This window comes from Macaca fascicularis, chromosome 20 (genome assembly GCF_037993035.2).
Source record: "Macaca fascicularis isolate 582-1 chromosome 20, T2T-MFA8v1.1".
In the NCBI taxonomy this organism is placed as follows: Eukaryota; Metazoa; Chordata; class Mammalia; order Primates; family Cercopithecidae; genus Macaca; species Macaca fascicularis.
The window spans coordinates 61,298,982-61,326,620 of NC_088394.1; the positions used below are offsets into that span (position 1 = coordinate 61,298,982).

The 27,639-nt window shown below is 39.7% G+C and overlaps 2 long non-coding RNA genes across 2 annotated transcripts in view; one reads left to right on the plus strand and one right to left on the minus strand.

Annotated features, from left to right (window-relative positions):
- The window catches only part of LOC135968981 (uncharacterized), a 198,181-nt gene that overhangs the window by 147,443 nt on the left and 23,099 nt on the right, over positions 1–27,639 (minus strand). The window lies entirely within an intron of this gene.
- On the plus strand, positions 11,502–26,256 carry LOC135968879 (uncharacterized). Its single transcript, XR_010583893.1, has 3 exons — positions 11,502–12,050; positions 21,212–21,311; positions 25,805–26,256. It is a non-coding gene; the product is annotated as an uncharacterized lncRNA (long non-coding RNA).

Below are 27,639 nucleotides of genomic sequence, written 5' to 3' on the forward strand. Positions count from 1 at the left end.
TCTTAGTGGATATTAGCTATTATTGTCATCACTGCTGTTATCATTTGCATCTCAATAGATGACATTCTGTTGCTGAAACTACAGACGTCTCTGGGATTTAAAAAATGAATGGTACTCTCTTCTATTACTTATGCCTTAGAGTAATGTCATGTATTGAGTAATTTTCCTCCTGAATGGAGCTGACTGCAGAGTTTTATGAGGAATGAGAGAGGGAGAATGGTGAAGAGGAAGAAAGAGGATGAAGATCAAGACTGAGAACTTGGACTTTGTGTGAGAAAGGAGATCTGAGTAGCGACTACTGTCCTCGAGGATGGAAAAGAATATTCAAGAGTGTTCAAGATCTCACTTTCATACAATCAACTGAACTATGTTCAGGGCTGGGGTGAGACCACAAACAAAGCTAGCAAGTTGCCTGGCTTAGGGAGCTCAAGGTCTAGTCAGGGATAGAGGAACATAAATGGGCCGTTACAATACAAGTCGCAAGTACTAGCGTGGCTTAGAAACTCAGAGGTGGTGGTACTGAACCCTGACCCAAGGCAATGAGGAAGACTTCCTGGAGGCATATACATCTTAGAGGCTTCTGAAGAGTTCAGAGGACACAGCAAAAGATAGCAATTGCTCTGCCATTTATAAAATGTAGAATAGAATGCTTAAACTTCAGTCTTGAAGCTTCAGTCTTGTTTTTCTATAAAATGTGGCTAACAGAATATGGACTATGGTGATTATGGACATTATAGCATACATTATATTTATATCAAGGTGCTTCATCAAAATTTCTTATTTATTTATTCAATGAATGCCAGCCTTTATTGCCAAGATGAGGAGCCTGGGCCAGTTACTCACCAACTCTGGTCTTCACTTTGCAATTGGCAATCTCTAAAATCGCATTCTTAGGGTGTACAATTTGATGATGAACAAGGCAAGACTTCTGACAGAGCAAACATTTCCCTCCTCTCTCTCTCTTGCTGTCTCTCTCTCTCATGCTCTCTCTCTCTCTCTCTCATGCTCTCTCTCTCTCTCTCTTTTCCACCCCTCTCTCTCCTGCTATTCAGCCCCTCCTTAAAAAGCTTCAAACCCTGCTGAGTACAAGAGGGCATATTTAATGCTGGGCGCACACCCATCGAGGACCACTTCCCAGACCACAGCTTCTCCCTTCATAATTAAAGTGGAGGCTTTGAAATGTTCAGTGCAGTTTTCTCTGAAGTTGCAGCTGACCAGTTTCTCCTGCTGCCTCTCAAACCTTTAATTTGTCAGTAAAATTGTTCGTTTTTCTTATGACTACTTGGGGTTTTTCATTCTCCTGTGGCTGCAGAAATGGACCCCGGTGAGCAATGCCTATTTTTATGAGAACTCCCTTGCACAGCATTTGGGCTATCTCTGGAAACTGTTTCAAAGGGAAATGGATGAATGATTTCCTTCAAGGGCACCTGGGTACCTGGGGAATTTAAGTTTCCATTTTTTTTTTTTTTTTATTTCCTTGAGGGCTAAGGATATATGTTGCTTTCTCCTAAACAGCCAGAGCTGAAACTCAAAACCAAAAAATGCATTTTTCTCTAGGCCATTGTTAAATCTCAATTTTGCCTTTGACCAGCTGTACAGCTTGGGTAAGCTACCTGAATTATTTGCAAGCCTCAGTTTCCTCATTGGTATAATGGAGATTAAAATGTGACCTAATTGGGATGATTTGAGAATGATAATTACCAGCTCACTCTACATAGCTATGGTACAAATGTTGACAGTTTCCTGGCCTTCACAAATAAACACAATTTAGTGAGAGAGGCTAGAAATTTGTGTGGGATTTTGGTGCCCAAATCCCCTCCTCCATTGTAGATTTGTGGACTTAAGGGGCTACACCCACACTGAAGCCATAATTATGGGGAAGCATAGTATCAATTATATTCTTAGTTCAGGCATTACTCTATAACTTCCTTTATAGCACTAAGGAGACTGTGGTGGAGCTGTGGCTGTCTTCCTCATCTCTCTTCTTTAAATCTCTAATAGAGGCCTGAATGGTCCTCTTCCCAGATCAGCTGCATGGATGAGGCAGGCTGGTCTGAACAGTGCACCGATAACTAGATGCTCATTACTTTTTAGCACAGTGTGCCCCATCCATTAGGGAATCGTGGCCCATTGAATGTTAAGCAGCTCCACTGTTTGCTCCTGAAAAGGAGTTAAGAATGTGGTAGGTAGGGAGGGGCAGAAGCACAGAGCACAGAGGGTTAATAGTGTTGGTCTGTTTGTTTTTCCACTGCCCATACACAAGGCTAACATACAACGTCAAGGGACTGCATGAAACAGCCCCTTCCTGACCAAGCAGGGGAGACATATATAGATCAAAACAGAAAAGTATGAGTGCAACTGGCTATATTGTGTAATCAAGGGTTAGAAAAGGGCTGACTCTTTATTAACCCAGTCACAGACACTATGTATATAACAAAGAATCAGGAAGAACAAGGACGAAGTTGTCTTAGGAAGCAATCAGCTCTTAGAGAAACTGCTCTGTGCCCTGTAGGTTCTTACTCCTGCTTCATGTGTAGGAATTTATTTCCAGCTGGGAGCTCTGTAGGCCTTTTTCTGGGTGTCCACCTTTTAAAAATTCAATTTGGCTAAGCTTGTCTTAGTACCTACCGTATACAAGGGTATGGTAGGTACAGTAGGAAAGATAAAAATGCAAAGTCCCAAACCATCTAATGGTCATCTGCTACAGAGGATGAAGAAGGATCTCCAGAGTAAGACTCTTGGAGGAGGGTTCATCATGTCACTGGTACTTGCAAGCTGAGTATTGTTAGGCAAGTCACTTCTCTCCATGCCTCAGTTTCCTCATCTGCAAAATGGGGTTCATGAAACCTATTTCTGAGGGCTGCTAATATGATTCACATAAGCAACTGACACACAGAAGTTACTCAGTAAATATTAGTTTCCTACTACCCACAGGAGAACTTAGATACTGGGCACCATCCTTAGAGAAATGGGAAATGTGGGGATAATAAATCTCAACATCTGCTTGTTGGACCTTTTATCTGTACTTGGAGACAGGGTGTTTATGGAGACAAGGTAGATTTGCAGTGATGCATTATTAATAGTTTGTGATACGTTCCGGGTGATGGATATCTACCTCCCAGACACACAGCGACAGCTGCATTCCCTCTCGGGGAAAAAACAGCATCAAGCCCGAGCAGAGAGCTCCCAGGGAAAAAAAGAACAAAAAAACCTCAGATGCCAATTATAGTCCATGTTGCCTTACTTTGGATTACTAGAAGGATCTCTCCCACCTCCCACTCCATCAGCATCATAAATCTTTTGCCTTGAATTCACAGCACTTCTGTTTAGAAGTTCTTGCTGGCATAGACACTACACTGACAAGATTTACAAAATATCCCCTTCTTTCTGGTTGCTTTATGATAAGGTTTAGAGACTCACAGTACATCACTACCTCCTGTCTTTTCTGTGCAATGTGACAAAATACCTGTCCTGAGTAACGATTGGTTGTCTCTGCAGCAGCTCAGTCAATGGTGATTTCAGAACACAAAAACATGGAGTGATGCTGTAGAATTAACAACTTTTTAAAGTGGCCGGAGGGATTAGAGATTGAAGAGGTTGTTGATCCCCACCCTTCCTATACCACAGGTAGGAAGTGGTAAAGGGTTGTGCCAAAGGTTGCATTGGAAATTAGAGGCTAGAGAAAGGATAAGAGCTTTGGGTTCAACACCATGCACTCGCTCATATTTATTAGAGCTGGTCCAAGATCTGATTTTATGAAGATGCAAAGTATATCTGATCTTGGGAGCATAAGCAAGGACACATTGCTCTCCCATTCCACACTGATTTTTCTTTACTTACTCTCTGATTCCTGCAACATCAGTTACAGGTGTGACACCGTTCATTCATTTACATCAGGACAGAATAATACTGTAGACACTTGGAGACAAGCTAGTTGCATTCTTACTGTAATCATGGAGAATATACCTAAACTCTTTAAATTTTTTTTCCACAAGTAAAACATTTAATAACAATAGTTTCCCCCAATCTAAAAGTTAATTTTTTTTTGAGATGGAGTTTCACTCTTGTCTCCCAGGCTGTAGTGCAATGATACGTTCTTGGTTGACTGCAACCTCTGCCTCTCGGGTTCAAGCAATTCTCCTGCCTCAGCCTCCTCAGTAGCTAGGATTACAGGTGCCCACCACCATGCCCAGCTATTTTTTTTTTTTTTTGTATTTTCAGTAGAGACGGGGTTTCGCCATGTTAGCCAGGCTGAGTTAATTTTATTTTTGTGACTCATTCATCTACTATTTGTAGGGCAACCGCCAAATGCCTGGTGGTATCTCTGCGCTGGGACGTGTATGAAGTGGAATACAACACTGTCCCTCTATTTTAGAACTTTGAATTCTACTGCTGGTTCTGCTCTGACCAGATTCTAGGATTCTATTTTTTTGGTTTTGTTTTTAATTTTTCAGTGATCTGAGAATTTGTTATCATGGTAAAGAGTTTATTACCTTTTGAGATGGCCCCATTAAAGGATGATTTCTGTTTACTTTGAAGAGATGAATGTCAGTAGCCAGGCCTAGGCTTGACTTTGTAGCAGGTATTAATAGAAGTGAGTTTATTGGGAAGATGTGCCTGGTTGTACATTTGCAACTATTAGGACCAAGGCATTCAGGCTACTACCTCCCCTAATTGTTCTCTCCTTCTTTCATCCTTCTCTCCCTCCTACTTTCAAACATTCACTTTGTGTGGCCTTGATCTCAGCATTATAAGAGCTACCAAAATGAATTACTCTTTACTTATGAAGCCCATCATCTAGATGGGGGATGTTAGGATTTATCCTAGGAATAGTCAGGTGGCAAGGGACATGCCAAGCGTGGATATTACTTAAAATGTTGACATCTTCAACAACATGATAGGAGAGCTATCACCCTTTGTGATACATTAATCTAAGGCAGAAGCTTTTAGAGCTTATAACTTGATTGTAGCTAGGTTGTGATGGCTGAGAACATTTCTTGTCTACGGAGTTACTCAACTTCATGAGTGAAGATGACTTGCCTGGAAGCCCATGCCTTCATGGAGGTATGCCAGCTTTCTTCTAAAAGGTCCAGTCTTAGATGAACACTTCCTGCGTGTGCATGGGCGTGTGTGTAGATGTGTAGGTGCAGGCTGTGGAAACACACATTGACGGGCCATTACTGTTCCACCTGGGGCATGTTTCTAAGACAGGCCTCTACCTTTAGTCTGTACATCAGAACACTGTGCTCTCTCAGGAGGCAATGGTTCCATCATATGTTTACCCTTTACAGGTGGAATGTCCTCTTAGAAAGATGTGTTGAATATTTAATGCAGACAATTAAGTTCATAAGGACTTTAAAATATCCTTTGGTGTTTTTTTTTGTTTGTTTTATTTTGTTTGTTTGTTTTTGAGACAGAGTTTCGCTCTTGTTGCCCAGGCTGGAGTGCAATGGCACAATCTCGGCTCAGCGCAACTTCCACCTCCCGGGTTCAAGTGATTCTCCTGCCTCAGCCTCCTGAGTAGCTGGGATGACAGGTGTGCACCATCACTCCCCACTAATTTTGTATTTTTAATAGAAATGGGATTTCTCTATGTTGGTCAGGCTGGTCTCGAACTCCTGACCTCAGGTGATCTGCCCACTTCACCCTCCTAAAGTGCTAGGATTACAGGTATGAGCCACTGCACCCAGTCTCCTTTGGTGGTTTTGATGATGGTCATTCTGAGGAGAGAATGCCCTAGGGCCTTTATTTGAAGAACTTGTATCACTGTAGGGGGGACATTTAAGGCCTTGTGTTATCTTGCAACAGAGTTGAGGGTCACACTTAAGGATCTCATCTCTGTCTGAAGGAAGCTTTCTCATTCTCCCTGCTTCCTTCTTGCAGATCCAGACAACCAGCCCTGAGTCATTTCCACATTGAAACTGCCACCTCCCACATTTCCCACTTTCTCGTGGCTGAATCTGCTGCCATTTTTAAATTTTTCTGATTCTCTTGGTTCACCTCATTGAACACTTCATTTGTTTGTATTTAAAACTAGAAGTCTGGAGGAAGAAGAAAGTTAACTATTATTAATTAGTCTTAATTTTTTTTTCAAATATGACTTTAAAACAGATTCATTTCTAAGTCCTTTTTCTGAATTATTTTATTGAATGTTGCTGACAACACTATATGTAAATATTATTTTATCTCCAAGTTATGGATAAAGAAACTGAGGTATCAAAAGATTAAATGACTTATCTAATATTACACAGCCAGTAAGAAGTTAAGCTTTTTTAGACATGATTACTCACATGCTTGGGGAAATAGAGATGAAGTAGAAAAAATTATAAAAGCTGAGAATTATGGAAGTTACCAAATTCTTGAAAGAATTTGAACTTTTAAAAAATCGAACATTTTTTTGGTTGGTCCCTTTGGTATAAAGCTCTTCTATTCTTCTCTTCTTCATTATCTTTATGTCCTCATCCTTTACCCCAAGGAAGGTCAAATTATGTCATTCGTTGGCAAAAGCTGTGTTACTATAATTGTTTAAAAATGCATGATATAGTTAACTTCTCAAAATAGTTCAAAGTTTTGAAAATGAATCATGTTTCAAACAGTCACCAACTGTAGGCCAATTTGCCTGCCATTAAGTGGTTTCCTAGATGCAGAATTTACCAAATGATTTCACTTTCTTCTGTCATTTATTCCCGAAAGCGCTTAAGAATCACGAAGGAACTGAACACATCTTGAGGAATTCATAATGCTAACAATCATGGCTGTCATTTGCGGAACCCCTTTATGCTCCAGACACTTTCTTAAGCTCTTTGTACCTGCTGCCTTATTTGACTATGATGGCAACTCTTTCAGCTAGGGATTACTCTCTCAAGCTTTACCAATGAGGATGGTAAGGCTCAGAAAGGTTAAGTAATGTTCCTAGGGTTTCTACAAAACAGGCAATGAGCACAGCAGGAGTAAGAACAGAAGTGTCCATGCCTATGAAGATCACACAGATGGAGGAAGCTGAACAAGTCTTCCATTGTGTGGCCAGATCTTTCAGACAGTCCCTTTAATGACCTACTAACTATAACCCAGACAATATCTCATCATAGGTAAAGGTCTTAAGGGGAGACTTTTCTTCTAAAACTTGAGTGAAAATAGCACGAGCTTGTCCAATTGGGGCGATTTTCCATCTTCACGCAATAAAATGGTGAGATTTCAATCAATACACAAATGGCTCAGTCAACACTATACTGACTAATTGGACTGTACTTTTGGGACAGTTGCAAAGTAGACTAATGGGAGCACACCCACATTAGACACAGAGCAATAGTACAATCCTCGTAAAGTTGTTTCATTTAGCAAGAAGAGTAATTGAGTATTTCTGGAAATAGTCACTAATTTTCTCTTTGACATACACAGGATACTTTTCTTCTTTTCACCTTTTTCCCTCTGAAAAAGTATGTATGTGATTAAAGGAGGTCTTTGAAACATGCAGATTTCTAGGACATTGTTTTATATCTTTAAAATAAAATTTACTATGCTCACTACCAGGGTGATGGGATCCATACTCCAAACCCCAGCATCAAGCAATATTCCAATGCAACAAATCTGCACCTGTACCCCTATATCTAAAATAGATGTTGACATTTTCGTAAAATAATAATAAAAATATTTATTTTCCCATCACAACTTTTAAAAGGAAATCAGTTTTAAAATAGTGTGAGTGTGCATGCCCATGTGTGGAGTTAAATTGAGTACACGGCAAGGAATGTTGGCGAGTTCTCAAGTTGGAATATTTAACATTGAAATATTTGCAATAGTGGTGTTCTGAGGGCTTATTATGTGTGTCAAACATTTTGTGTACATTACTTCTAATAAAGATATGTGATAGAATAATGTTTCTACTTTACAGATGAGCAAACTGAGGTTTAGTGAGGCATATATAGCTTGCTCAAGGTCAACCCTTTCATAAGCCCATATGGATCTGATGCCAAACTATTCCTTTTTTAACTGACCAGACTGCCTCTCTAGCCCACACTGAAGAACACATATCTATCTAGTGCTAGCCCACATGAAAGGAAGGTCACCATCCTGAGGCAATGTGATCCAATATCAGTCACATGTTCAGTCAGACACAACCCTAGAGTCAAACCAAGTTGCAGCAAATACAAAACCAAGAGACTTGGTTAAATGAAGGTGCTTTCTTCAGTGAGTCTCTATAGACAGTGAGGTCCTGGAGAACCTGAAACCGTTTTAGAAGATAGGTCAGTAAGACAAAGACCAAAACTCTGATTCTTTGTGTTCCGCAAGTGACACACATGATCTTATGATTCTGATTAAATAGTACAATGTTCTTTTATCCCCAAGTATGTTCCAGCTTAAGGCAGCCTCTAGGTCCCTCTGAGTAGGCAGACTTTGCATTCCAGTGACAGACATTATTAAGAAAATGTTTCTACTCTCCAAACTAGAGGGAGAAGAATGCTGGAATTTATTATCTCCTTATACGTGTGTTAAACACATCCCAGAGCAACTTAATAAGGCAAAAATTCCCCCCATTTTACAGATGAGCAAAGAAGATTATGCTTTCCCCATGGTTCCAAGCTAAATCTGAAATTCTAAACCTGTCTCTCTGGACTCCAAAGCCAGTCTTATTCTAACACTGTTCCTTCCTGACTGGTTCCTTTCAACATTCAAATCGTCTTGGTGTTAAGCCAGTGAAGAATGGCTCTCCCCCCACAAGCTGAGCATAAACTCTGAAGAGCTTAGTTTAGCCCTCTGGGAGGTATTCTCTCTTGGATCTCTGATGCAGAGTTCGGTTGCAAAGTTGGATCCATGTATGAGGGAATGATGCTGCTGGGGATTGGTGGAGAGTCCACTGGTCTGACGCCAGCTGGCTCAGGGGACCATCTCTCCTCCCTTTCCTGGAGCAAGCAGTGTTACGTCTGGCCATGCTTCTCTGCTTCGATGCCCATTTCCACAGTCATTTCAAGTCTTCCCACTCCTCAAACTGAGCATTTAGACTCCCATGGATCACCCCTTTGATATTTCTAGCCACGTAGCTTCAGCTTCGAAAACAAATCAGGAATGACATTCTGTGACTATATTTTCAGCTATAGCTCATAATTCGGTGTAAAACTTGTCATTGTCTAAGAAACATATCCCTGTGCAGAGAATCCGTTGGACACCCAGATGAAATTGACTAAATAAAAGCAGTTCCACTGAACAATTTGCAAATATCACTGCTTCTTGCCAACCCTTTTTGGCAAAACTGTCTTCAGTGACTCGAGAGATTTTCGAGCCAGAAAGAAATCTGAGTTACCTTATGCTTTCCTCTCTACATTTTTCTGATATAATACTTTCATTAAAGCCACATGTCTCAGACAATGGAAATGTCATTTAGCAAAACATTAACATTAATTTTGCAGGAAATATTATTCAGGTTTTTGTTGTTGTTGTTGTTTGTTTTGTTTTGAGACAGAGTCTCACTCTGTCACCCAGGCTAGAGTGCAGTGGCGTGATCTTGGCTCACTGCAACCTCCACCTCCCAGTTCAAGCGACTCTCCTGCCTCAGCTTCCTGAGTAGCTGGGATTACAGGCGACCACCACCACACCTGGCTAATTTTTGTATTTTTAGTCGAGATGGGGTTTCACCATGTTGGCCAGGCTGGTCTCAAACTCCTGATCTCAGATGATCTTCCCACCTTGGCCTTTCAGAGTGCTGGGATTACAGGCATGAGTCACTGCTCCAGCCTCAGTTTTTGTGTTTTTTGTTTTTTTCCATAGGAATATGTACCTAATTTTAGAGCCAAAAGCAATATTCATTAAAGACAGTTTTGCACAGCACAGTTAAAGTATGCTTGCACTCGTGTGGTGATAGGCAAGAAGGAGTTACTTGAGCCATATTTCCTGGGGAAAAAATGATGAGGTATTTTCTATCTCATTAAGGTTAAAAGGGCAGAAAGGGTCTTTGGGATAGGAAAGAAATAGGGCAGGAAGTATTATTGTGAAACTCCTGGCATGGACATCAACAGCCAAGGATTCTAGTTTAAATCTAACTAACAATGGGTAGCATTTTGTTGTAAATTAAATATGTAGATATGCACACAACATTAAGCAAAATTAAGTTAAAATTTAAGAAAGAATGGAATTTACGAAAAAGAAAAGAAAAGAAGAACTAGACAAAAATCACAGCCCTTGTGGAGCTTACATTATTTCTTAGACGAGTTACTTGGCTAGTTTAATCTTTGGATTTTTCATCTATAAGATTGGGTGAAAATGAAGAAGAACAACTGAAATTACTACTTCCATGACTGTGTGCCAGATGCCACACGAAACTCAGTATGTCATTAGCCCAGTTTTCCACTTGACAAACACCATAGCTCCTTCATTTACTCATTATTCTGAGACCTATTTTAGTGGCACTTATTCAGGGAAGCTGCCATTAAGGAAATAGAACAATCCCTTTCCCTTTCTTTACAGAGTTGCTAGTCTACTGGCTAAGATCACATGTGAACAGCTGGACCAGGAAGTCCGGACTCCTCCCAGTGCCCTGTTGTAGTGAGGACAGTCTCCGTTGATGCCTGATCTTCAAGCATAATTACTACTGGCCGGTGTGCTGGTTTGGATGATCATTTATATGCCTACCCTCCTCAAGGTTCACAGGGTTTCTTCCAGAACTTAGAGCTAGACTACTTTTTAGGAGACCCAAGTGAAACCAGGGCAAGACAACAGCCAAAAGTTTCAGTCCAACAGATTCTTTAAAAGTTTCTGGAATAAACAATTTCCTGACCTGTAGGAGACATACAAGTTTGGAGCTTTTAAAAGGTGCTTATGAGACAATCTAAGCCAGAATGCTCAGCTAACAGATGAGAGGAGAGGCCCAGCTCAACATGAATAAACAGCAGACCCAGGGCAATAACCAAGTTTTCTAACCTCCTGTCCATTCTTCCCTCAGTCTTTTTAATGTCTCTATTTGAGTGTGGTCATGAAACGGATGCGTATGGTAATCTTGCAAGATGGTGCTGTTGGTACTTCGAGGACATTTCTGCAGGGAGAGAAAGAACCAAACCTCCCACTGAAGAAGAATCTACTAGACTAACTTGCTTTCCTTCGTTCTTTCAGATCACTTTTTTTTTGGTTTTTTTTTGGTTTTTTTTTTTTGACAGAGTCTTTCTCTGTTGTCCAGGCTAGAGTGCAATGGTGTGATCTCAGCTCACTGTACCCTTAGCCTCCTGGGTTCAAGTGATTCTCCTGCCTCAGCCTCCTGAGTAGCTGGGAATACAGGTGTCTGTCACCATGCCCAGCTAATTTTTTGTATTTTTAGTAGAGACAGGATTTCACCATATTGGCTAGGTTGGTCTTGAACTCCTGATCTCAGGTGATCTGTCCACCTCAGGCTCCCAAAGTGCTGGGATTACAGGCGTGAGCCACCATGCCCAGCCTTCAATTTGCTTTTAAATTATTAGTTTTTTCTTTTGTAAAAGTACAGTGAGTTTTTTTGACAGTAGAATACATACTACAAAGTAATTATATAGATATACAATACATATCAAAACTCTAATTCTACCACAAACAGATAAGCCTCATTAAACTCCTGGGAATATATCCTGACAGGCATTAACTATGCTTACATATACTTTCTTTGTTACTATAACAAGATCACACTGTTCATATTATTAGGCAGTCTCTTTTTTTTTTTTTTTTTTTGTTGATTGGTTTTTAAACCCATTTGACCATATGTCTCACCTTACTGGTATAGTTCTTTGAGTCTTTGAGAGGCGATTTGTGGAGGAAAAGAAAGGCTTTGTAGGCACTCCCTGCCCCCATCCTTGGAATATCCTTTCCCCGATCTTCTCCTTGCCAGGAATTCCATTAGCGAGTCCGCATGTATGTTGATGCATGGATTAGCAGGCAGATGCACGCAGGAGAGGTCAACATGAGGCCCTAATCAGTAATGGAAATCATAGCCAGTGTAGCTGATGGGATCCTACTCAGCAGGCAGCTGGAGAGGAGGTTTCTGGCAGGAGGGAGAAAGGACCCAGAATGGAGCGTGATTTGTGTGTCACTAGGAGGTAAGTGAAGCGAGAGCTCGAGATGCTTCTCCTCTGGAAGCCCAGCAGGGGAAGGTGAAGTAGCTACAGGAAAGATCTGAACTTAAGAAACTCCAAAAGGAGGAGCCCAAGAGAATGCAGAGTAGAGGAAAAACAAACAAACAAAAAACCCAGAAAACTCACCCTGCCAAGAGGGAACCTTTCATGAGTGCCCTCAGCTTTGTTATTAAAATTGCAGTCATAATAATATTGCTGTTCATATCATTCATTCATTTACTCATTCGGTGGTTTATTTGCCACAATTTATGCAAAGCCTGTGGTGTGCCAGGCATTTCCCCATATGCTGGCTTGAGATAATGAGCACAGCAGACACGGTCCTGCCTCATGCCATGCTGACAACCCAGTACCGGAGCTGGACTTTTAACACATAGACACACAGATAATTACATAATTAAAACTCCTTATAAGTGCTAAGGGTAAAGGAGGGAAATCACAGTGTCTTATAAGAGAGAATAACAGAACAAGACATAACTTAGACTGCAGGGTCAGGATGGCCTGTTGACCCAGTGATATTTAAAGGAAATCTGTAGAATGAATAAGAATCAAGCAGTCAGATCCACAAGAAAGGGCTCTCCAGGATGTGAAGAGCCTGAACAAAAGCCTGCAGGCAGGAAAAGAGTAGAGCTCAATGGAAGGTCAGAAAGTCTGTTTCATGTGGCTGGAGTTTCTCCATCTGTTAGAGGGGTAGGCAGGGGTGAAGGCCCTATATGCTTTCCGTTAAGGATTTTAGGTGTTTGAAGAATTTTCTGCAGAAAAGTGACATTTCTCAATTTATTTATTTTTAAAATAATTCTAACTATGGAGAATGTTTATCCAATACATTCTTAACTTTTTTTTTGTTCATTACCATTCTATAAGCAAGATAAGAAAATAAATACCTATTTCTAAAAAAGACTAGAATGTGGGTGTTACCTCTCTGAGTTTAGTCATTACTCCATGGAAATTTTCTGAAGTTCTGTAAAGGTCTATTCTCAGCAAGGCCAAAGTGTTCATATTTCTGGAACACTTATTATTTGCTATGTGTTTTATTAAGAAATTTGTATAGATGTTTCTCTTTTAATTTTTTAAAATGAAATTCTTATAGCAACCCTATGCAGAAAATGTGATTATTCTTATTTGACAAACGAGTGTCTTAACAGACTCACTCCATCCCCACAATGAACCGGAATTGGATCCCTTTACCAGAACGCTGTGCTACTGCTAATTTTGTTTCAGGCTACTGTCCCAGGAAGCCCATGGGTCCAAACGTCTCAGGCACTCTTAAAATAGTTTAAATCTGGGCTCAAATAATTTGAGCTACAGGTCAGACTGTGGACCTTTAAAACGGCTTTCTCATCTGTCTAGAGAAAGTACTTCAGTATGTGAGAAGTTTCCGGTGTCTAGAAAACCTTATCAGGATTGGGGGATGGTTATCAGCTGCTTTTGTCTGCTGCTGCCTGGGCTCCAGTGACAGCTGATGTCTTACAAAGAGATGACGTTGGTTGGGGATACTCACTGACAGCAGCAAGATTGGCAGTAATCTCAACCTTTGAGCTGCAGGGCCCTCCTAGGAGTATCTGGTCCAGCCCTTTGCCTTCAGACTCGAGCAGACCTAATCAATCAACCTATCCATCAACGTATGGGTACCTGTTAGAACATTCAGATCCGGTTGTAAGGTAATATTTAAGTTCAAGAGAAAAATATCCTTTCCTGATAGCAAGGCAAACATTCTTACAAGGGAAAATGAAATCAATTTATAGTGTTCCACTTAACAATAATTAGAAAAAATATGAACAGCAAACAGTAAATTACAAAGCAATTCTAAAAAGACAATTTTAAAGAAATAACTGGTTTTTTTTTTTCAGTGTTTCCCACAAGATCTCTGTATTTGTTGTGCATACACACACAGATATGCAGACAAGCCGACGGGATCTCAAAATGATCTGTATAGATGGTCATCTCTTCAATTCTATAAACTTTTTCTTTTTGTACAAATCAAGTCTAGGGGGACCCGTAAAACATATCAGTTGTTTGGGTGACTACTTTTATTAATAACATTTATATATATTCAATTATAGTGCAAAAATAGTCTGGGATAAGTTGAAACAAAGATTTTAATGCCCTGCCTGACAAATACAACAGATTTTGCTATTCTGGAAAATTGCAATTTTTTTTCTTCATCATATTTTTTGAACCTTTATTGATTGTTGTTCAAATAGAATGTTCGTTCATAAATCAAAATTCAGAGAAGAGTGTAAGAACAAAAGCTGCAACTAGATCAAAATGCAAATAAAGCTATTGACAGAGGTAATATATTTTCTTTCAGTCTCTCAAATCTATGCATTTGTTAATGTAAGCATAACGGTATATAGATAACTTTTACATTTGGCCACTTATCAACTTTTATTACATTGACAGTTTTCTATGTTGTTACAATGTTATTAAAAATATCCTTTTAGATATTAGTCCTTTGTCAGATGTATAGATTATGAAAATTTTCTCCCACTGTCTGTTTACTGACTGTTTCTTTTGCTGTACAGGAGCTCTTTACTTTAATTAAGTCCCACCTATTTATCTTTGTTTTTGTTGCATTTGCTTTTGGATTATTGGTCATGAAGTCTTTGCCTAAGCCAATGTCTAAAAGGATTTTTCTGATGTTATTTTCTAGAATTTTTATAGTTTCAGGTCTTATATTTAAGTCCTTGATCCATCTTGAGTTAATTTCTGTATAAGGTGGGAGATGAGGGTCCAGTTTCAATCTCCTACATGTGGCTTGCTAATTATTTCAGCACCATTTATTGAATAGGGCGTCATTTCCCCACTTTATATTTTTCTTTGCTTTGTTGAAAATCAGTTGGCTGTAAGTATTTGGGTTTATTTCTGGGTTCTCTATTCTGTCCCATTGGTATATATGCCTATTTTTATACCAGTACCATGCTGTTTTGGTGACTATGGCCTTACAGTATAGTTTGAAGTCAGGTAAACTCAAACTAATTAGCAAGAAAAAAAAATCTCATCATAAAGTGGGCTAAGGACAGTTCTCAAAAGAAGATATGAAATTGTCAACAAACATTTGAAAAAATGCTCAACAACACAAATGATCAGGGAACTGCAAATCAAAACCACAATGTGATACCACCTTACTCCTGCAAGAATGGCCATATTCAAAGAAATTAAAAAAAAAAACAACAGATGTTGGTATGGATGCAGTGAAAAGGGAACACTTCTAACTGCTGGTAGGAATGTAAACTAGCACAATCACTATGGAAAACAATGTGGAGATTCCTTAAAGAACTAAAAGCAGAACTACCATTTGATCCAGCAATCTCACTACCGGACATGTACCCAGAGGAAAAGAAGTCATTATATGAAAAAGATACTTGCACACGCATGTATATTGTAGCACATTCGCAATTGCAAAAAAAAAAATGGAACCAGCCCAAATGTCCATCAATCAATGAGTGGATTATATATAATATACTATATATTGTATATACTATATATACAATAATATATATACACACACACACACACTGGAATACTACTCAGTCATAAAAAGGGACAAGTTAATGGCATTCGCAGCAACCTGGATGGAACTGGAGACTAGTATTCTAAGTGCAGTAACTCAGGAATGGAAAAGCAAACATCATCTGTTCTCACTCATAAGTGGGAGCTAAGCTATAAGGATGCAAAGGCGTAAGAATGATATGATGAACTTTGGGGACTTGGACAGAAGGATGGGAGGCAGGTGAGGGATACAAGACTACAAATTGGATTCAGTGTATACTGCTTGAGTGATGGGTGCACTAAAATCTCACAAATCACCACTAAAGAACTTATTCATGACCAGGCGCGGTGGCTCACGCCTGTAATCCCAGCACCTTGGGAGGCCGAGGCAGGTGGATCACGAGGTCAGGAGATTGAGACCATCCTGGATAACACGGTGAAACTCCGTCTCTACTAAAAATGCAAAAAATTAGCCGGGCGTGGTGGAGGGCACCTGTAATCCCTGTAGTCCCAGCTACTTGGGAGGCTGAGGCAGGAGAATGGGGTGAACCTGGGAGGCGGAGCTTGCAGTGAGCCAAGATTGTGCCATTGCACTCTAGCCTGGGTGACAGAGCGAGACTCCACCTCAAAAACAAGCAAACAAACAAACAAAAAAACTTACTAATGTAACCAAATACCACCTGTTTCCCAAAAACTTACGGAAATAAGATTTTTTTTTTAAAAAGAAAAAGTATCTCATTTTAGTTACTTAATATGGTTTTATCAAGTGGGTGAACAAAGGAAAATTTACTCCTCTATTGCTGAGGATGTAAGTAGTTTCTAAGTTTACATATTTATAAATAATTCTATGATTATTATATTTCTATGGAAAATATGCCACATATATATTACTTTCCAAGAAAAAAAAAAAGAAATGGCATTACTGTGAAGAAAATAATTAACACATTGAGTGACTTTTAAATTAATTTGCAACTGTAGTTTACTGGTTTATCATCTCTTGCAAGGGTTTTCTGTTTTCTGGGTTTTTTTTTTTTTTTTTTTTTTGAGAGAGTCTTGCTCTATCCCCCAGGCTGGAGTGCAGTGGCACAGCATCAGCTCACTGCAGTCTCCAACTTCCAGGTTCACGCGATTCTCCAACCTCAGCCTCCCGAGTAGCTGGGATTATAGGTGTGTACCACCACACCCAGCTAATTTTTTTGTATTTTTAGTAGAGACAGGGTTTCGCTATGTGAGCCAAGCTGCTCTGGAACTCCTGTCATCAAACAATCTGCCCACCTCAGCCTCCCAAAGTGCTGGGATTACAGGTGTGAGCCACTGTGCCTGGCCAGCTTCTTAATCACACAGAATATTATTATTTTTTAAATGGTTCTAGGTTTAAAACAGTTAAAGTAATTCATATTTCATAGATTATTTTTCATTACTAGTTGCTGAACTGTGCTTTCCATGTGCCTATTTATGCTTATTTTTAACTATAAATAATTGGTGTGTGTCCCTTTTTCATTGTGTACTGAGGTCCTGTGGTTTTTTATTGGCTTGGTTAATACTTTTGTATGCTAAATATCAGCTCTTTGTCTACTGTCTACATTGGGAATACATTTCTAGTCTGATTTTTTGCTTTTATTTTTAATTACCTTTATTTCTCACAAGTTTTGGGTTTGCAGAAAAATGGCAGATATGGTGCAGAGTTCTCAAATAGCCCTCAACCAGTTAATATCTTACAGTAGGATGGTGCATTTTTTACAATTAACAAATCAATATTGACATATTACTACCAATTAAAGTCCATCCTTTATTCAGAGTCCTGTAGTTGTTACCTAATATCCTTTTATCCTTTTTCTCTTCCGGAATTCCATCTGGGATACAACATTACATTTATTTGTAGTGTTGTCTTAGGGTCCTTTGGCTGTGATAAGTTTTCTCAGACTTTCCTTGATTCTGATGACCTTGAGAATTCTGAGGAATATTGGTCAATTTTTTTTTTTTTTTTTTTTTTGAGACAGAGTCTTGCTCTGTCACCCAGGCTGGAGTGCAATGGCGCCATCTCGGCTCACTGCAACCTCCTCCTCCTGGGTTCAAGCAATTCTCCTGCCTCAGCCTCCTGAGTAGCTAAGACTACAGGCGAGCGCTACCACGCCCAGCTAATTTTGGTACTTTTAGTAGAGACGGAGTTTCACCGTGTTGGCCAGGCTGGTCTCCAACTCCTGACCTCGTGATCCTCCCGCCTAGGCCTCCCAAAGTGCTGGGATTACAGGCATGAGCCACTGTGTCCGGCCCAGACAATTTTTAATACATTGCTCAGTGGGTCTGACTAGGCTTCTGGAGAGGAAGAACACAGAGGTAAAGTGCCATTTTCATTATGTCATATCAAGGATACAGACCATTAACACGACTCAACTTATCACTGTTGATATTGACTTGATCACCTGGCTGAAGTAATGCTTTTCAAATCTCTCTCCTGCAAAGTTACTATCCCTCCATTCCCTTCCATACTGTAATCTTTGGGAGAAAGTCACTATGCACAGACCACACCAAGATGTTGGAGGTTATGTGCCACCTTCTAAAGGATGGAGGATCTATATACATGTTTTTTTTTGGGGGGGGGGATTTTCTACATTGGAGATTTATCTTTTCTTTCTTTCTTAATTTTTTATCTATAGCAGAAAGAATTCATGGATATTTATTCTATACTTTGGGCTACAATCTAATACTCCTTTACTTAGTTGCATAGATTGTTCCAGATTTGGCCATTGGAAACTCTTTTAATTGGCTCCTGTGCCCTTTTGACATTGGGTCTCTTGCTTTTTAAATTGGGCTGGCTTTTGTGCATACCTGTCAGTTCATTTGTGAAATGTGTGTGGAAATTTTGCCTGTGGATGTGTATGGGTTTTAATTTATCATTTTACTGATGTTGATAATGTGATAGACAGAGAAATCATATAAGAAACCTTGAAACAATATGACATCAACTTTATTTGATGGGTAAAGTAGCTTTCACTGAAATCAAACAGACCTAGATTTGAAAACCACTATGGGAGGTTATTACAGTAATAGCCCTCAATAAATTATGCTTCCTAAAATCTGTTAGGAAAATCACTGTCCCCCGCCGCCCCCCCTCCCCAGCAGATTGACTCTAGGCTTGATAATGTAAATTTGTTTGGCTAATGAGATGCAAGCTAACTTGACACAGACAGGCTTGATAAGCACTTGCACATAAACTTGGAGTCTTGGAATTCTGTTACCACTTTGTAAGAACACTAGGGCTATCCTGCTGGAAAAGACGTGAGAAAAAAGACAAACATCCCAGCTGAAATCCCAGTTCATTAGACATGTGAATGCAGCCATCTTGCAATAAAGAGCCTCACTCACCATCTAATAACTATGCACATATACTCGACCCAAGGAGAATTTAGCAGAAGAGCTGCTTAGCTGAGCCCAGCCCAAAATGAATGTGCAAATAAATCGTTGTTTATAATTCAGTATGTTTCTGTTAGTTTGTTATACTGAAAAGGTTAACAGGCATGAGACCTAGTTCCAGAAGTGGACTTTAAAAATATGTAGATAAGGAATACTAGTTTTTGTAATTTCAGTTTACTATTTTGGCTCCCTGAACTTCAGTTGTCCATCTATTGCATAGGAATAATAATACCTACCTACTCTTACCTACTCTTTTTTTTTTTCTTGAGACAGAGTTTCGCTCTCATTGCCCAGGATGGAATGCAATGGCACCATCTTGGTTGACTGCAACCTCCGCCTCCCAGGTTCAAGAGATTCTCCTGCCTCAGCCTCCCAAGTAGCTGGGATTACAGGCATGCACCACCATGCCTGGCTAAATTTTTTGTATTTTTAGTAAAGACAGGGTTTCTCCATGTTGGTCAGGCTGGTCTCAAACTCCTAACCTCAAGTCATCCACCCTCCTCGGCCTCCCAAAGTGCTAGGATTACAGGCATGAGCCACCACGCCAATGAAATCATGCTTATCAAGTGTCCCACCCAGAGCTGGAATGCTGAAGTGGCTCAGACCTTATCCTAAGCCATTTCCTAAAATACAACCACTAAAATGTTCCTTCCTTTCCCAAACATGCTGTTAGATAAATCAGAGTCCAATTGTAATAAAGAAGACTGCAAATTAAGCTTGTTCAATGCAGCAGGAATGGAATATGAACCACTGCCTCATCCACAAAAAAATGTGACCCCAGAGGTGTGCCACCTGATTGCTATCTGGGACATTTTGACAGGCCTTCTAGTGCCATTTCTAATTGGAACCATCAAAGCACTTTATTCCAGATATCTGAAGCCAAACTCAGCCTCTCCTCCTCATTTCCCATCTCCTAGAAATATTTCTGAAGGCAAGGTTGTGCTTTAATGTGTAGATTTTATGTGAGGAAATATGTGTCTTGAAAACAAAGATATATAGGCATAGCATGAGAAAATCCAGCATTGCAGAAGAGCACGTGTGACTAAGAGATAGGGACAGAGACTCAACACTGTTCTTTCTGGTGAGGGGAAAGTTATGCAGAAAGTATCTGGGTTTAGTTATGGTTTTGTACTAGCATTTAAGACTGAGGCTCATCATTAACTTACCTCTAATATTTTTTCTCTATCATTCTATTATATATAATTGTCTCCAAATAGACAGATTGAATGTAATTGGTTATGTCTCATGACATATTAAGAAAAATGGTATTCAAATTTTGACCCACCAGCAAAGTAATTATTTAAATTATCAGAGTCATAGTGCTTTTTCACCTGCCAAATTTGCATTAGGCAACTTCATTTCTTAAATTAGACTCAGGGTCTTAACATACACGTATGGCACATCCACACTTATAAAGAAACACTGACACATATGCATGAATAACCATGCATAAGCACTCGCCCGGGTAGACATATGAAAACACACATCCTCCTTCACAAATACAGACATTTCCATCATCACCATCACTGCCATTACTGAGTGACTGCAGGAGTTTTATATAACTTTCTCACATCATTTTATCTAGCCTCACCCATGTGTAAGACAAGCTGATGTGGCACTGCCAGAGCCCACAGTGAGTACCTAGATGTGGGCATCTGGGTGGTGAGCATCACAGAGCACCTTGAGGGAAGGGAGTCCAATGTTCATTGGACTCTACTTGTCCTTTCACTCTCCTCCATAAAAATACGCCATATTGACTCTCAAAAGAGGGCAACCAAAAAGAACCAGATGTCACAGGTTCTGGTTCTACTTCTTTCACTACCTTTTATTGTGACTTTGTACAAGTCACTTTCCTTTCTGGAACATTAGTTTCTGGTGGGGACTTCCAGTTCCAGCCAAGATGGAGTAGGCTCACAATATCCTGTCTCTCCTACTGACTATAACTAAAACCTATGGATAGAATGCAAAAAGCAAATACCTACAGTCTCTGAGAAGGATACAGGTTGATTGGGAAAAGAAGTCAGAATTTGAAGAATGACCAATATCGCAGAGGTATTCTTTTTTCTTCTTTGTTTCCCAGTTTTGATCTAAGAACAAAACTGCACAGTAGATGTGGATAGCAAAACCTTTGAGAGAAACTCTAGCCAGAAAAGGGGTTCCTGTGTACCACAGAGTATGGGATCCCTGTGAACAAGATAAATACATTTTTTTTTTCTCTCCAGGTAATATCCAGAGGCCAGCTTGAATTGCTGTGTGATGGTGGCAGCAGTGCAGAGGGTGGAAAAGTAAAGCCCCAAAAGAACAATCCATCTCTGCGGGCAGGTAATCTGTGCTTTGAAGAGTGTGTTTGTTAGTGGGGGAGGCCAGAAGCCATATTGTTTTTTCTCTATTTTTTTCTCTGACTGTATTGCCCCAAGGTCAGTCTCAGATATGTGGAAATCCCCAAGAATGGGCTCTCCTAGTTCTGTGTATTAACCATCAGAAATCTCAAGTTCATGCCTGAGGTGCGCATGCACAGAACAGATCTAAGAAGCACAGCAAAGGCTCCAAGAACTGGGTTAGAATATCAACCACCACCCCAGGTTAGTGACAGTTTACACAGTCAAACTAACTCCTGAGGGGTGCAGGAATGGGTCATTGCCAAAACTTTGGAAACAGAACTTAGGTTGGATCCTCCGAAGGCAAGGCAGAGCTTGTGATCTGTACCTAACCAAACCTGTCAAAACAAAACACACCAATGTTTTCCAGATAATTTTAACGGGAGTTAGAGTCTCACAACATAATATTTAACCATCCGTGATACAGTCCAAGATGAATCGACATAAAAGGAACCAGAAAATTGTGAAGAATTCTTAAGGGTAGACCTTGGTACACTATAGTCCATGCAGCAAATTTGTACTAGCACCAGGATTACTATGGCTCTGAAGATAAGGATAATTTGTACATTTCTTAATGATTGAAAAAATCAGAAAACTATTTATAAAACGTGAATATTTTACGTCATTCAAATTTCAGTATCTATGTCTAATGTTTTACCGGAATACAACTACACTCATTCACTCATGTGTTGTCTGCTGCAGATTTCACGCTGCAATGTCAGAGTTGAGAAGCTGCCACAGAGACTATATGTCCCACACAGCTAAAAACAATTACTATCTGACCCTTGATAGAAAAAGTGTGTCCATCCTCACTATGGAAAAACAGAACCCCAACAAATATCCATGCTTGAGATGACCTAGATGTTAGAATTACCAGACAAAGACTTTAATGTAGATATCATAGCCACATTCAATGAGATAAGGATTAGCGTATAGAAAGATAGAGGTTCTCAAAAACAACTATAAAAACAGAACCAAATGGAAATTTTAGAATTGAAAAATGCAGTGTCTTAAGCAAAGATATTCATTAGGTAGAATCAATAATAGAATGGAGATACAAGAAGAAAAAGTAAGCTTACAGATACATCAAATAATTATTCAAACTGAAGAACATAAAGACAAAAATGAGTGGGGGTGAAGGAGAAAGAGCTTCAGAAACTTGAGACAATACAAAAACATCCACTATTCTTGTCACTGGAGTCCCAGAGGAAGTGAGAAAGAGATTGAGTTAGAAAAAAATTTGAAGTAATAATTATTTTCTCCCACATTTGGTGAAAGTTTCAAGAAGTTCAGGAAACTCTAAACAGAATAAATTCAAATAAAATGCTGCCCAGACACATCACACTGAAGCTCATGAAAACCAAGATAAAAGGGAGGGGTTGAACCAAATAGTTACTAAAATACTCAATTAAATACTACATTAAATAGATAAAGAGGTTTGTCACAGAAAGGAGAATTTGAACTAAATACAGAAAGTTATGGTTGTGAAAAACTAAATATTTTGGCACCTTAAACCCTCACACACAGCATTTTTACCTGAGGAAAATTAAGGCCAGGAAGATTGAATTACTTGGGCAAGGTATTAACAACTCTCAGGCAAACGGGAAGGAAGAAAAGAGGGAGAGAGGGAGGAAAAGAGGAAGGGAGGAGGAAGAAACAGAAATCTTTGTTGAGTGGAGGAGCTTAGCAGGAATCCTAACACTGACTCGTTTACCATATGCTTTTCCTTAGAGGTAAGAAGAAAATGGTGAACTTCATAAGATTAGTATTTTAGCAGAAAGCAATGCTCTCTGAAGCAACTCGGTTAGGACATCCAGACATCCACCGCCCGGACAGCGGTCAGAATCACAAAGACATGGTGCAAGCTTGTGAGGAACTGTAGACAGGAGCCCATGAAATATTTTTGCTTCCTTGGACATTTTTGCAGAAGTGATGTTTAAATGGGTAGGGGTGGGGAACAGTGTCTTTATTTTTACACAAGGACAAAACTGTTGGAAAATTCAATCCTAAAAGATGTAGCACTCATTTCAGTGCCCAGAAAAATTAGATGAACTGTTTGTGGATATTATGTAGGCAGAAAAAGAAAAATGAGACAATGGATTTTTGGCTAAACTCACAAATACTTTGGCAGAGTATGGTTTCTCCTTTTCCTCCACATCCTCCTCCTCATTCTCTTCCCCCTCTTGCTTCTTCATTTATTCCTCTTCTTCTGCCTTTTATTTTTCATCTTCTTTTTTTAACTTTTATTTTGAGCTCAGGGGTACAAGTGGAGGTTTGCTATATAGGTAAACTTGTAACGCGGGGGTTTGTTGTACAGATTATTTTGTCACGTAGGTATTAAGCCCAGTACCCATTAGTTATTTCTCCTGATCCTCTCCCTCCTCTGACCCTCCACCCTCCAATAGATCCCAGTGTGTGTTGTTCCCCTCTAAGTGTCCATGTGTTCTCATCATTTAGCTCTCACTTATAAGTGAGAACATGTGGTATTTGGTTTTCTGTTCCTGCATTAGTTTGCTAAGGATAATGTCCTTCAGCTCCATCCATGTTCCTGCAAAGGATATGATCTTGCAAAGAATATGATCATGTTCTTTTTTGTGGCTAAGTAGTATTCTATGGCATATTAAAAGGTGGGCAAAGGACATGAACAGACACTTTTCAAAAAAAGACATACATGCAGCCAATAATCATGTGAAAGAAAGCTCAACATAATAAAAAACGCAATTAGATACCATCTCACACCAGCCAGAAAGGTTATTAATAAAAAGTCAAAAAATAACAGATACCGCCAAGGTTGCAGAGAAAAAGGAAAGCTTATACACTTTTGGTAAGAGTATAAATCAGTTCAGCCACTGTGGAAGATAGTGTAGTGATTCCTCAAAGACCTGAAAAGAGAAATATTCAACCCAGCAATCCCACTACTGGGCTTACACTGAAAGGAATATAAATCATTCTAGAATGAAGACACATGCATGCATATGATCACTGTGGTACTATTCACAATAGCAAAGACATGGAAGCAACCTAAATGCCCATCAGTGGTAGACTGGATAAAGAAAATGTGGTACATATTTTTTTCTCTTCTTCCTTCTCCTTCTTCATGCATCACTTTCAAACACACACACAAGCACACACACACATGCACACACACACACACCCTAATGAGGATTCAAGGGGGGGCTTTGATGGACACACCCGCATTGGAGACTGTAACATACCAGAGTGGTCCAAAAGAAGTCCACATTTCATGAGGAACTACTTAGGTCTTCTTGAGGAAATGTTGAGGAAGCTTTTCAACCAAATATTTGGAATCTAAAACTGTAGGGCTTCAGATAACAAAGAGGCAGAAGAGATTCAGTTTGGTGAAAGTATTCTGAGATCCTGTCAGCACAGAGTGAAATCTTGTCAAGGTCCCTGACTCTGTGTTAGTGACTTGGGACTCAACTGACTTTCAGGGAAGACCCAGAGTAATTTATGTAAATATCTTAGGAGTAGTGAGCAAGACATCTGAAGGAACACTCTCACTTGTTGGTGGGACTTTCTTACTCCTCCAAGAGTAAAGAGGAAAGAGACTCTGCAAAGACAGCCAAGGAAGGCATTAGAAACCCTGGCTGCACAAGGCAGGCATCAGAAGCCCCTGGTATGGCAACTTCCATTCATGTTGTCAGGTGGCTGGCATCACTCTAGGCAGGGAGAACAAGAGTGGAATGGGTGGCAGGTATAGGACGTATTTAAATTCAGTCAAATAAAATATTTCAGGTTCTCAGGCTTCTTCTAGAACAACAGACAGAGCATGACATCCTTGAACCTCCTCTGATTTGTCTTTGTGCAGAGATGGTACAAACTTCCCTTTGTAGCCCTGCTTTAAAATATAGGCATATCCTTGACGTTGTTGTTTTGTGAGGGAAAAAAGGATCAACTCTGTATCACTGTTGCCTGCATAGAATAACTAAAACAGAATGCCTTATAGCATGTAAAGGTATTTCGAACAAGAACAGTATTAAAAAAAATTCTCAAAGCCTCCAGTTTATTTTTCCAAACCTAGGTTGATCTGGCCTAATCTTTTTCCATGTGACATTTTCCTCTGTTCTGTCTTTTTTGGCTCCAGCTCAATATAAAAAAATATATTGTTTAAAAAATGAAACGGATGGCTGACATCATAAGGAAAGACCCGAGGGGGTTTCTGGAAAGGATGTAGAGGTCCAAGGATTGTTTTGAAAGTTCTCCTGCTCTGGTCCTTGAGGACAAAAACTGGGAGGAAAGAGGTGGAGAGGTGATATAAAACTGATTAGAATTTGGCAAGGGAAAAAAAAAACACAAACTCCTGAAAGATAGGCACATTCTATAGACTTGGCTGAAAAATCTTGTTCCTTCAAGTTTGCTGAGATATCCAATATAATTTTATCTTATTTATTGTCACTATTATTGTTATTATTGCAGGAAGCAGAACTAGAAGAACTTGCCTTGAGTAATAATTAGAAGAATATAACAAGATGCTTCTCTACTGACTTCCAGAGAGAAGAGTCTATATAACTGTTCTATTGACAGTGTTTTGAGAGATGTGACGCTGAAGAATAAAAAAGTCTAAAAATTATTAGGCATGATTGCTTGCCAATTAGATGTTAATTCATTCTAAATGGGTTGATCAGCTTCAAAGGAAGTTTGCAGATGCACATTGCCATTTCATTGATTTTGTGCTCAGTATTGATTAAGGAGGATGGGACTTAATGCTCTGTGAGGAAAGATACATTCAGCACCATCACAGCAGCCATTGGGAATGAAGAAGCCCCAGCTGATGGCTTAAGAAAGGAATAAAGATGATCCCGGAGAACGAGCTGGTGAATAAACAACAAGTCTACAGGCCGCAAGGCAGGTGTCTGGTGAAGGAAAAGCAGAAAGCCTGTTTTGAGTTCCAACCCACAAAAATATGAGCATCAGCAGTCCTTTTTGTAAAATAAATGAGGTGCCAGGGCTCACATGATGTTAAATTATGAAATGTCTTCCTGTCTCCTCCTCTCTTCCTATATTCCTCTTCCCCTCTTCTTTATTCCCATTAACTTGTGAACTTCTTGTTCTTGCCAGAGGAGTCAGTAGAGGTGGGAATGTTAATTTATTGAAGGTCTTCCCGATGAATGGTGTTTGTAAGCTGTTGGTAAGTTGGTGAGCTGAACAGATGTACATCGTGTAAGTAATCTTCTAGAGAAGGGAAAATGGAGTCACAAACTCCTGATTTCCTTTCAATTTAAATCAATTTACTAAATATTAATTAGTTACTGATCTGTGACAGGTAGCAGTTGCAGCTGAAAAGGAAGCAAATAAGGTAGGATGTGCTCTCAGGAAACATAGTCTAGGATGAAGACAGACAGCAAAGGCATCGTCATGCAAAGTGATGAGTATCATTCTAAGATTCTTAATGGATAGGCACAGAAACAAGATAAACTAGTTGTATACGGTGATGAGATTGCTCCGGAAAGTCTTTTTTAAACCCTTAAGATTTGAGTCATTTTTGAAGAGGAGAATAAAATGGGTTTACATTTTAAACAAGGGGGAAGGTATGGAACTCCAGGAAGCAGAAGCCACATTTGCAAGGCACAGAAGTGAGAAATGTCTGGTGTGTTATAAAATAATCCAAGCACTTTGATATCGATAAAGTGCAGAGTTTTGTATAATCAAGTAATGAAGTGCAGCTCTGCAGAAAGTCATCAGCCAGCAGAATTTCTCCAAAGAAAGAAGAAACAATGGAGTTTGGTGAACTCCATCGTGAACTAGCAGGGAGGACAGGAGCTCAATGCAGCTTCTAGTTCCATCTGTGGAATTAACAAAGGATAAGGATAATGAAGTGTCCAACACCGGAACTTCTGATACTTTCCCATACATGTTAATCTCCTCTCGTTCCCTCAAAATAGTTATTAGTGAAACTTTAAAAAGAATATGGGTCTTTGGGCATTTTTCTTCAAGAGAAGCAAAACAAAGAGGAACTGGGAGACTACTACACAGGCAGGGGTGCAAACTTCCCCAGGGAATCAGAGTAGGTTAAGGCAGCTACAGGGAAAGAAAGCCAAGTGGGCTACAATAGTAAACTTCATCACAGAGGGGGAATGGGTGGTATGCATGAAATACCTCTTGGAATCTGAGAAAGGGCCCAGGGTTATGGGACAGTTACTAAGAAAGGATGTTTTTTTCCTCACATATAAATCAGTCCAAAGCATGCTTTTTCAATTTGAACAAGAAGTCTCCTGGCCCCAGGAAAAGACATGAGGCTGCATTCAACACCA